Genomic DNA, 11,217 nt, shown 5'->3' with positions numbered 1-11,217 from the left:
AGCCACCTCATTGCCACCCACCTCTAGTGAGGGAGCCTGGCCTGCACCAGCCTGTCACTCACACAACCCCTCTTCCCTGGGCTATATCAGCCCTGCCTTTTCAATGCAGGTTGACAATAGAGACACCCACAGAAAATCTAGAAACAGTGTGTCCAAGTTTTACTTTAGACTACTGCTCCTGTATAGCACACAGCACTTGGGTTCAATTATAAGACAAAAAGTTTTATTTAAGAGAGATTTAAATAGAAACAAGAGTGAGTGATGGAAACAAATGGTTACATATAAAACATGAACTAGGGCCTACTCTTATTAATAGTTACCTTTCCTATCTAATAGAGTAGGTTCTCACCCCCACAGTTCAGGTTTTTGCAGCACTTGCTAGCCTAGCACTTTTTCAGGGCCGCCCAGAGGGGGGGCAATTTGCCCCAGGCCCCGGGCCCCACAGGGGCCCCCAGGAGAGTTTTTCAGGGCCCCTGGAGTGGGGTCCTTCACTCGCTCCAGAGGCCCTGGAAAACTCTCACGGGGCCTGGGTCCCCGGAGCTTCTTCCGCTCCAGGTCTTCGGCAGCGGGGGGTCCTTCCGCTCCGGGGCGGAAGGACCCCCTGCCGCCCAATTACTGCCGAAGCGGGACCCGCCACCAAAGTGCAGCCCAGTCTTCGGCGGCGGGGGGTTCTTCCGCTCCGGGACCCGCCGCCGAAGTGCCCTGAAGACCCATGGTGGGAGCCCCCCACCGCCAAATTACCGCCACCAGTCTTTGAGGCACTTCGGCGGCGGGTCCCGGAGCGGAAGGACCCCCCGCCGCCGAATTACCGCCGAAGCGGGAGCCCCCGCCGCCGAAGACCCCAGGCCCCCAGAATCCTCTGGGCGGCCCTGCACTTTTTCAAGAAATGCCCCCCCACATCAAAGTACCTCCTCAGTGAATGAATCCATCTTCTCCACCCTGTGCTACACTGAATCAGGCTTTTGTGTTCCCCTTGCTGTCATGTCATTGCTGTCATGATGCTCCCCTTGCTGTCATGTCACTCCTTTTCACTTCCAAATAGTTTTGATGTGTAGTTTGTCTTTGATGGTTTTCCATTGACTTTTCTGGGTTGTGGCAATGGTGGATGAGTGTGCAATATGTTATGTAATTGGCTAACTGGGGAGGGGTGACAATTCCCTCCTTTTTGAATGTACTATCACTGAGACACATGATTCCCTGATGACTCACTTTCACTCCCAAACTCTAAGGGTATAACTTTCAATATAGTTACATTTTTCCTTAAATATTACCTGTACACACATCTCACAATGATTGAGTATAGTCCATTTCAGTAGAGACCTCACCTACTACCCTTCCTAGATGAAAACCCTGAAAGCAGTGTGCTAGATGTAGTGAATTTGTCAGGTCTGAGATATAAGTTGCTAGTAAAGAATGGTGAATCCTTTGCCAGTTGGCACCAATAGGCCTCTGTATCATATACGGTATTTCATGTCTAATGCATCTTGGGGTTTTTAGTCTTCAGGGTTATCTTGATCATCCATTAGTTAAATGGAAACATGCCACAGACAGCTAATGGGGAACAGCCCTGTCAGAAATAATGCTAAAGGCCTGAGATGATTGCGCCATTCTGTAGAGATCAGGGTTGTCACTAATGGTACCAGAGCAATAAATAATTTCACGTTGATTATACAGCACACATACTATAACTCCACAACAAAGGCTCAGGACAAATCATGGGTGCATTGAAGTTAATAGGCATGTTGTGAGACTAAGATTTGATCCTAGGTCTTGGAGGGGAAGTAAGTTGCACTGAGTCCGCCACACAAGTTATATCTACACTGCAATCACGGGGTGTGACTGCAGCTTGTGTGGGGATGCCCAAGCTAGCTTTAATCTAGCTTGCTCAAGTACTGGATCAGTGGAGCCAGCGCTGCAGCAGCATGAACATCCGTGCAGACTGTACAAGCCCATCCAGAACCCTGGGTACTTTCTCAGGAGTCGAATCCATCCTGAAGCCTGTGCTGTTGTGGGGTCACTGCTCTGGTACCAAGCTAGGTTGGGTATGTCTTCAGGAGCTGCAACCAAAACCCATCATTGCAGCATAGACACCCACAGAAACACTTTGTCTATGATCCTTTTTTGGTTTTCCTTTCCTTGGGACTTTAGCTGAGGACCTATTGATTTCTGTGTCCACATTTGATCAAGAGCTGGCATTTATAAAGTACAACCGGTTCAGAATTTCCCCTCTCTCCTCTGTGATGCATGAGAATTTGTTTTAATTCCATGCAGCTGCTCACTTGTTTAACATTAAGGCTAAATGCTTTGCTGGATTGGGACCCAACTGAGTAAAGTTCAGGAGGCAAATATCTTGGTTTAGCAGAACTGTGGAAGACAAAAATAGTAAAAGCACCAAAGAGTCCTGTGGCACCTTATAGACTAACACACGTATTGGAGCATGAGCTTTCGTGGGTGAATACCCACTTCGTCGGATGCATGTAATAGTAAAGGCCTCTTTTAGTCCCCCAGTCTATCACTGTGGCATTGCAGATTTTTCCTACAGCATGCATGAACATCCTGCTTCCAAATGATTATCAGTTTGCCAAATGTTAATGGTTTTCCATCCTTGCTCTCTGACTCAGGTTGTTGAGTTTTTTGTTTTGTTTTTTAAGTTACCATAAAAATCAATAAAGCTGTTTCAAAATAGCAAGATTAGGACTGGAAAGAGGTAGTTTTGCCAATATTTGCCTATTTTTAAAGGTTTTTTTTAGAGCACTCTAGCACTTTGTGGGGTTGTAGCAGAAATTTCACAGAGGAATCTTTCTTTCTTGCCTACAACTGTTTGGGAAAAGGGTGAGCTGAGGTGGGCATATTTATGAGCAGTTCTTTGTTTAGACTGTGATTTTTAATTCATGGAAGAGGCACTCAGAGCATTGGATGGGGGCCCTCCAGTGGTACTTTTAGAAGTTTGAATAAATATAAATAAATATTCCTTGGTGCTTTTTGCGGTCCCTGTGAAAATCTACCCAGATTTGGCTAAATTATAGTCCACTATATTGCCATTCATACATGCTCTGTAGAACCTGCTAGAGTCATGCTTCTTAATTTTCTGAACATTCCATCTTCACTGAGCATGCAGAACCACTGGAAGGGACGGGAAAAAAACCAGACCCTTCTGTTCCACCTCCAGCAGCATCAGTGAGAAAGGAGGAGCTAGCAAGCAGCACCAGTCAGGAAGGAAGGGAAGGCTACAGGTAGAGGAAGTAGGTAGAGGAAACTGCTGGTTTTGCTGCTTTTGACTGGTAAGTGGTACAAGTGATGGTAATGGTTCATTACTGGGCAGCTGCTGCTCCTGAGGAGGCATGTATGTTGCATACCAGAGAGGCAGTAATTCACTGTGGCAGGAAGAAAGTGTCTTGCATCATTCAAGGCTCTCTCCCCCAGCTTTCTATGTAACGCAGAGTTTATCTGACAGGGGGAGCTCCAGAGGGAGCTGCAACCAGGGCTTCTCTCTAAGGCTAGGACACCAGGATGGTTTAGGCTAAATAAAGGGATCATGGAGAACATGCTACCTTCTTTTTTTTTCTAAAGGATAGTATTCTGCCAATCTATCAGGCTTAAGGAGCTTACTGCAGGATACAGCATTGTTGGCTTTCACAATCTTGATAGCTTTAATGGAGTCTTTTAATTTTTGCCATCAAATAAACTGAGAGTCTAAATGCAAAACTTTTTCCTCCTCAGAAGAGGCGGGTATATGGTTTTGGTGTAACAGCTGGTAGCAATCTCCAAATATTTTGTCACTTGCCCCTGTTGTCTGCTAGATTTTCAGTTGCAGTTGTAACTGACAGTACCATCTGCCTTAAGGAACCTGGCCTGGAGCCCACCAGTTTTGTTGCCTTTTTACTAGTAATTTTCCTTCAGATTCTCCCCCTACCATACCAAATCTCTCTCTCTCTCCACGCTTGCACTCTGTCAAAGTTTTACAGAGCTTCTTGCCTCTCCTCCTTAAACAGTCAGAGAAGTGAGAGTAGCTTTTGTAGAATCAGCTCCTCTGACTTGGAAGAAATAGCAGCAGCAACAGCAACCTGTTCTTTTCATTCTGGCTCTGCGATCACACTGGTACTTCATCTGTTGTGCTTTCTTTCTGGTATCTGTCCCTGTGAAAATTATTCGGCTCATCTCCGTGCAGAATATAGTTTAGGAATAGGCAACATTTCTAAATTGGCTATCATGAAACAGTGTTGGCTTGTCTAACTCCTTCCCTGTGGGCATTGGCAGAGAGGCTGGTTAATCTTGGTCATTTGATTGACCAGCCTCCAAAAGACAGAGAATGAAGAAACAAAGGAGTCTATTCTAATGTGGCCATAATGCAGGTTTGAAAAAGAATGTATTGTCTCATGGTTTCATTATGAAGAAACACTTGGAACATGGATTGGAATAGCTGGACGTGTGCCATACTGGAGATACTATTTCTGAAGAGAGGATTTTACATTAACTTCAGAAGACAGGATCTGACGGTCACTGTGGTACAACTACTCTCAATCGTCTTCATCCACAAACGTATGCACACCTACCCTATGAAGGATGAAATTGGACGTTTCTAGGGATACAAAGGTTTCTTTTGCTTTTTTCCCCACTTCCTTCAATAGAAAAGTAAAAAGAAAATGTAGGTGTGAATTTAGGGCTTATGAAAAACCTGGCATGACAATGCTCAGAGCGAAGTCCTGTGTTCATCCACAGAGCAGATACAGCCTGGGCAGTGTGGTGATTTCCAAGCCCATTAAATCTTTGGCCTTTTGGCCAAGATTGGCAGCACTAGAGCCAAATGTGGTGCTGATGGTTTTAAGGGTGTTACAAAGAAAGGCATGATTGATTTAGTGGTAAGATTTTGGGTAAGATATTCAAAATGGATGGAATTTGGCTGGGGGAGAGGTTTGGATAGTGCTGACCATTGTTCTTGGATCATTTTACTTTTCCAGCTGCAATTGCCATCGATGTCTCAAAGACAATTGGTTCTCATAGGCATTGCATTGTCCTCTTTATTGTTGATATATGGACCTCTTGTGTTTTATATTGGTGTTTTTTTCAGTTGAATCATCAATACAGTTATTGTGTTAATCTTGCCGTGGGCAGAGCGCTGCTACATTCGATGCATACCTTCACACATAAGCCAAAGTGCCGCATCTCGTTATTGATTTAAGACTTGTTTTCCTTGTGCTGTTAGCTCAAGGTGTTAATTCATATGTTGCCCCTAACACAACTCCTGTTCCCACACAAAAATCTGTAGCTAAGCGGTACTTTAATCTTAAGCTATCTGGGATGGATTGAAGCTCGAGTGCGGCTGATGCTGGAGCTAGTAATACAGCAGAGACCCAGCTACTCTGTGCTGCTAATTCAAACACACAGTTCGAGTGTTCTGCAATGTCCCCGCTCTCACTCAGCTAGGCTAAGTGGAGAGGCATTAACTCGAGTGTAGATAACTCAAGCCAATTGCGAGAGCCTTTTTGCTGATGTGGAAATAGCTTCCTCAACATACATTGTATACCTAAATATTTTTGCAAAAATGCAGTGAGGCAACATAATGCAGAAATAGTAGGGCATAATCTTAAATCTGGACTCTGTATTCTACGCTCCAGGTCTGCAATTGACTGAGGCATTGCCAGGGCTGGCTCCAGGGTTTTTGCCGCCCCAAGCGGCGGGAAAAAAAAAAAGCTATCGCGATTGGCAGCAGCTCCACTGCTCCACTTTCTTCTTCGGTGGCAATTCTGCAGCAGATCCTTCCCTCTGAGAGGGACCGAGGGACTTGCCGCCGAAGACCCCGCCATGCCACCCCTTCCCCTTGGCCGCCTCAAGCACCTGCTTGCTGAGCTGGTGCCTGGAGCCGGCCCTGGGGATTGCAAATCTATTTATGGAGTGGATAAAAAAGTTTCATCCAAAATTTTTTTACCTAGCTCTACTCAGGTATAAGTCTGTCTGAAGCCTATGGAGTAGCTCCAATATAAAATTGATGGGAGATCAAAGCAAGCCCAGAGTTTTATAACATTCCTAGTCCAGATATTCCATTTGAAGGAAGGGAAAAAAAAATCTAAATCCATTGGATAAGGTGTTTGTTGCAAATTATTTGCTCAGCCATAGTGGGAGGTTTGGAAAGGTCTGGCATACTCATTCCATAAACTTAGTCACATAAAAAGAAAATAAATATTATTTAAGTCTCTCTCAATTCCCTTTGAAATTCATGGTTTTGCCTGATTCTTTTTCAGACAGCAGGGCTAAATTAATCCCTGGTGCAACTCTGCCATCTTCACTTGAGTTACCTGAAGGATGAATTACTTGCCACATTTTAGGATAGTATGTAAGAATAGAGCAGTTGTCCAGTCATTCCAACTTTAATTGGGGAAAAAAGGATAATTTCCAGTAGGAATACAAAATCCTTTTAAACCTCCCTGATGGAGCAATATTACTGCATAGCAATTGTCTGTCTTTGCTCTTGAGATTGCAAACAAACACTCTGATCTCTTGGTTATCAAAGCTTTTTGTGTGTGTTAATTTATGTGCCACAGTACAGTATGTGGCAGAATATTACTTTACCTTGCAGCTGCATGGATAATGTGACTCACAAGCCCATTATTTCCACTCAATCATTATCATAATTGTAAACAATACACTGATACCAAAGCTTGACACTAATTCCAAGAAGGCACAAGCTGCAGGATCTGTAACAAATACTGTGCCAACTGTATAAACTATCAACAATCAGTGCCATGGGCTCAAAAGTGGTAAGTTTGAGATCCACATGAAATTACAGGTCTACATTTGTGCAATCAGTTTACAGTGACTGCGCATGAACATTTGGGTGTCCAAGCAGCTGAATTGCTGGTTTTGGTGCAGATGTGGTCTCCTCACCTCAAAAAAGATATTCTAGCACTAGAAAAGGTTCAGAAAAGGGCAACTAAAATGATTAGGGGTTTGGAGAGGGTCCCATATGAGGAAAGATTAAAGAGGCTAGGACTCTTCAGCTTGGAAAAGAGAAGACTAAGGGGGGATATGATAGAGGTATATAAAATCATGAGTGATGTCGAGAAAGTGGATAAGGAAAAGTTATTTACTTATTCCCATAATACAAGAACTAGGGGTCACCAAATGAAATTAATAGGCAGCAGGTTTAAAACAAATAAAAGGAAGTTCTTCTTCACGCAGCGCACAGTCAACTTGTGGAACTCCTTACCTGAGGAGGTTGTGAAGGCTAGGACTATAACAATGTTTAAAAAGGGACTGGATAAATTCATGGTGGCTAAATCCATAAATAGCTATTAGCTAGGATGGGTAAGAATGGTGTCCCTAGCCTCTGTTTGTCAGAGGATGGAGATGGGTGGCAGGAGAGAGATCACTTATGTTCTTATGTTCTTATGGTGCCTTACTAGTTAGTTGCACATGCAGTCATCTAACATGGTTCCATAATCTCAGTAATCACTTATACAAATGCACATCTGTGATTGCATACAACTATTTTTAAAAAAAACATGATTTTTAAGGTTGACTAAGATTTGGTGGGGAAGGAGGTAAAGGATGCATTTAAAATGGCAAAAGGGGAGAGGTAGTGAGAGGTAATGTGATGAAATTAGAAAAGGTAAATTAGGGAAGTTTTTCCTGATACTTTGTCCTATGTGAGATTTATTAGATTTGTGTCCCAAAGGAAGTGGGGAGAGTCCCATTGCCTGAGACATTAAAATGGCTCTGGACCACACTCTAAAAGGTGTTTGGGCAACGTTGTCAATAAGAGTTACCACCCTTGCTGCCTATAATTATGGGTAATGGATAAACACATTGAAGAATGGGGTCTCCAACTCACCCGTTTTCAGTTTTGATTTATGCAAAAGGGCACAGATGAATATAAGTATTTGAATGAAAGTGAGAGGGCAGAAGCAGTTCCGACATGGTGACAGAGATTAGTGAGAGGTTGTCTTTTGTGTATTTGCCAGGTGCCAATTCTATTTTGGCAAGTGATCTTGAGCCTCATGTGCTCTCCTTCCTCCCATGCTAACTCACAAGACCTTAGTCATGGAGTGAGTATAATCATAATAATGGAGAAATACATACGGTATGTATTAATTAGCGCTCAAAGAGTTCCTCCATCTTATTCCCTCCTCCTCAATGTCTAGCATTCACTGATATGGGTGTATTTGATCACTTTGAAAATCAGGCCTTTAGTCATTCTTTACTTCATCCACAGTAATCTAATGCAGCCCTATAGCTATGCCAAATGTTCTTACTGGCTTCTGAAGTTCCACTGCTGCAATTTGCATAGACACTTGCATACCCGTTTTCACAGGCAGTATTTGGAAAAAATTGGGCCACTAATGGCTGAGATGAGACATCTCAGTGCCATTATTTCTCAGTCCCCTTTGGTCAGAACTTGAAAACAGGATCAGGTGCATTATGTAACCTCATAGAGAATAGAATTGGATGGAACATCTTTATTCCTCTAGTCTGACATCCAGGGTCAAGCAAGAAGGTCCCTTTCTATAGTTGTTACCATTATGTAATTCCTGCTAGTAAACGTTGACTTTTTAGTCATGCTCACTGTAATATTATTCACACACACTGTCCTTGAAAACTACGAGCATGTGTGTTCATATCTATAGCAGTAGGCAAACCGTTTCATTGTCTGATCTTACTGTTCAAAATATTTTTCCTTATGTCTTTATCCAATCTACATTTATTCTTTTTGAACTTTAGCTTATTTTCCAGCTCATGCTTAGTGTGATACTCCTATTCTCTTATCATGTATTGCTGGCCATCAAACGTTTTAGACTTATGTCCCCACGTGTCTGGTTTTTTGTGTGTTTTGTTTTAGGTTGGGTTCCTTCATTCTTTTCACATGCATTATAAACACAAACTCATGTATTGCCTTGGTTGGTCTTCTTTATTACTAATAATACTTTATCCCTTCTATGGTGCTTCTCATTTTCATTGGATTTTAGAAGCAATTACTTAACCCTCCCCAAAACCCATATAAATCGGGCAGTTATTATTATCACTGCTCTGCAAACTTGGATATTGAGGCCCAGAGGTTAAATTATTTAACCTTCAACACAAAGGGAGGCAGAAGTTGAATTAGAACCCACTGGTTACTGGCTCCCAGTGCTGTGTTCAGATTGGCAGACCTTTCTCTTTGTTACAGTGAAAAGACATTTTAAATATGTATCATAGCCCAGCTGTGGTAGTGTTCGTGCAGTGCCCGATCCCACACAGGCCACTTGTGGAGTGTTAAATATATAAGAAGAAAGTGAGGAGCGGAACAGAAAATATAGTGGAACCGCTCTTGAATTAACGAGTGCTGCTGAATGCTGGCCATGTTACTCCTGCTACTTGAAATTCACCCCTGTGCAAAGGGCAAGTGCAAGGCCTGTGTACCGTGTGAGTTGGACTCAAGAAGACTACACAGTAGATTGCCTTATTAGCATGATAATGAATATTTAATATTTGCATTACAGTGGTGGCTAGAGAACAGGCGAGAGACTGTCCGAACATACAATAAAGACACTATCCCTGCCCTGAAGAACTTGCAGTCTAAGTGGGCTAACACCAAGCAAACACTTGTCTTCTCAGATATGACCATTCACTGCCCATTTTTCCCTTCTACCCTGCACACTGTAAGGGAGTGAGACTTCCTGCTGTGCAGGTGTAACCTCTGCTCACAGTTGTGCTATGGCACGCCGCCTTGTGTACTCTGCTGTTCAGAGCACAAGGACTTGTAAGATCAAGACTTCAGTGTGAAGTGGCTATAACTCCCCGGTACAAATGCATACCAGAGTAGAGTTGATTGGGTTTTTTTTAAGTTAGTGCACTGTGACCTTTCATTCATTTTACTATGGATAATTACTCCTGAGTCCCATTCTTCTTAGGGAAGTAGAAGGCCTAATAGGATTTCCCTTAAGAGTGACCATACCTTGCTTTGCCTCAGTGATCTGATTAATTAGGTCATGGCTCTTCTCTTAATTGTACAGCAGACAGCAGTGAATACAGCAGGATATCTAGTTTGATTTTTCTTTTTTAAAGAAGCATTCAGTGCTCTGCCACATATATCAGCTCATATGTTAGGTGATTTACCATGCATGCAATTCCTGCATGATTTCAGTGTCTGAAAGATCTGAAAGGTTCTTTAACAGGTCCTTCTCATTTGTGGGGCATTTGGGAAGATCTTCCATTTATACAGGAGGGAGAGGAAAAGAGGTAAGACTCTTAGAGGCCCAGATTTTCAAAAGAGACGAATGATTTTGGGTATCTCAATTTTTGGGTGCTCAATTTGATACCACTTAAACAGTCTTGACTTTCTGTGGGTGTGTCCTCAGCACTTTCTGACAATCTGATCCCTCTGGTTTGTCTCAAATAGGCACCCAAAATGGAGGCACCAAAAATCATTAATCACTTTTGAAAATCTTGGCTGCTTATCCTATTTCTTTGCAAAATGCTGGGATTTATCTAATGCTTTAATTTCTTTTTCATTCTTAGGTAGAGATTAATTCTGTATACTCTGCTTCTGTCATTGGCTTTGGAATTGGATGGTCCAATTACAACTAATTAGACCTGGGATTTGGAAACTACAACGGAGACCCAAAAAGTAAATTTCATGATGTTTTGTTGTTTTTTGAAGCCATTGTTCCATTTCATCTAGTGGCAGATGCCCTTCCTGGAATAATTGCAAACCACCTGGATTCACTTTATCCCTCTCCATGCAACATGTCTACAGGTTATCTTTAATTTACAGATGGCATTGGTGTGTCACATCACACTGAGCTATATTGTGTTGTGCTATGCTGTGTTATTTGCAGAATAATGTGTATTACAGGTCTGCCAGTTTATTCAGATAGTGCTGCACAATACATTCAACCACTGCCATACACATTTGATTAATGTAAGGCTCCTGGAGATATTCAGCTGCATGGTAAACTCTTGGCTTTCTGTCAGTCATTATTTACTTGTGTCATTATATCATAGTAATTGTCTGATAGAAAAGATAATGGACAAAAAGGGGACAAAGTTTTGCGTTTACATGAGGTGTATAAATACTCGCTGTCACTAACACCAGAAGAAACCATATCTGAATAAACAGAAAGAAAGTGTGATTTTAAAATAATTGTAAGGTAGAGATCTGAGAAATCACAGGAACTCAGACACTGATCCTAGAGGGCTCACTGATCGGAAGGTAGGCTATGTATTTTGCACCAACCCAACAAT

Source organism: Mauremys mutica, chromosome 2 (genome assembly GCF_020497125.1).
Source record: "Mauremys mutica isolate MM-2020 ecotype Southern chromosome 2, ASM2049712v1, whole genome shotgun sequence".
NCBI lineage: Eukaryota > Metazoa > Chordata > Testudines > Geoemydidae > Mauremys > Mauremys mutica.
Note: the sequence above shows the minus strand (reverse complement) of the source record.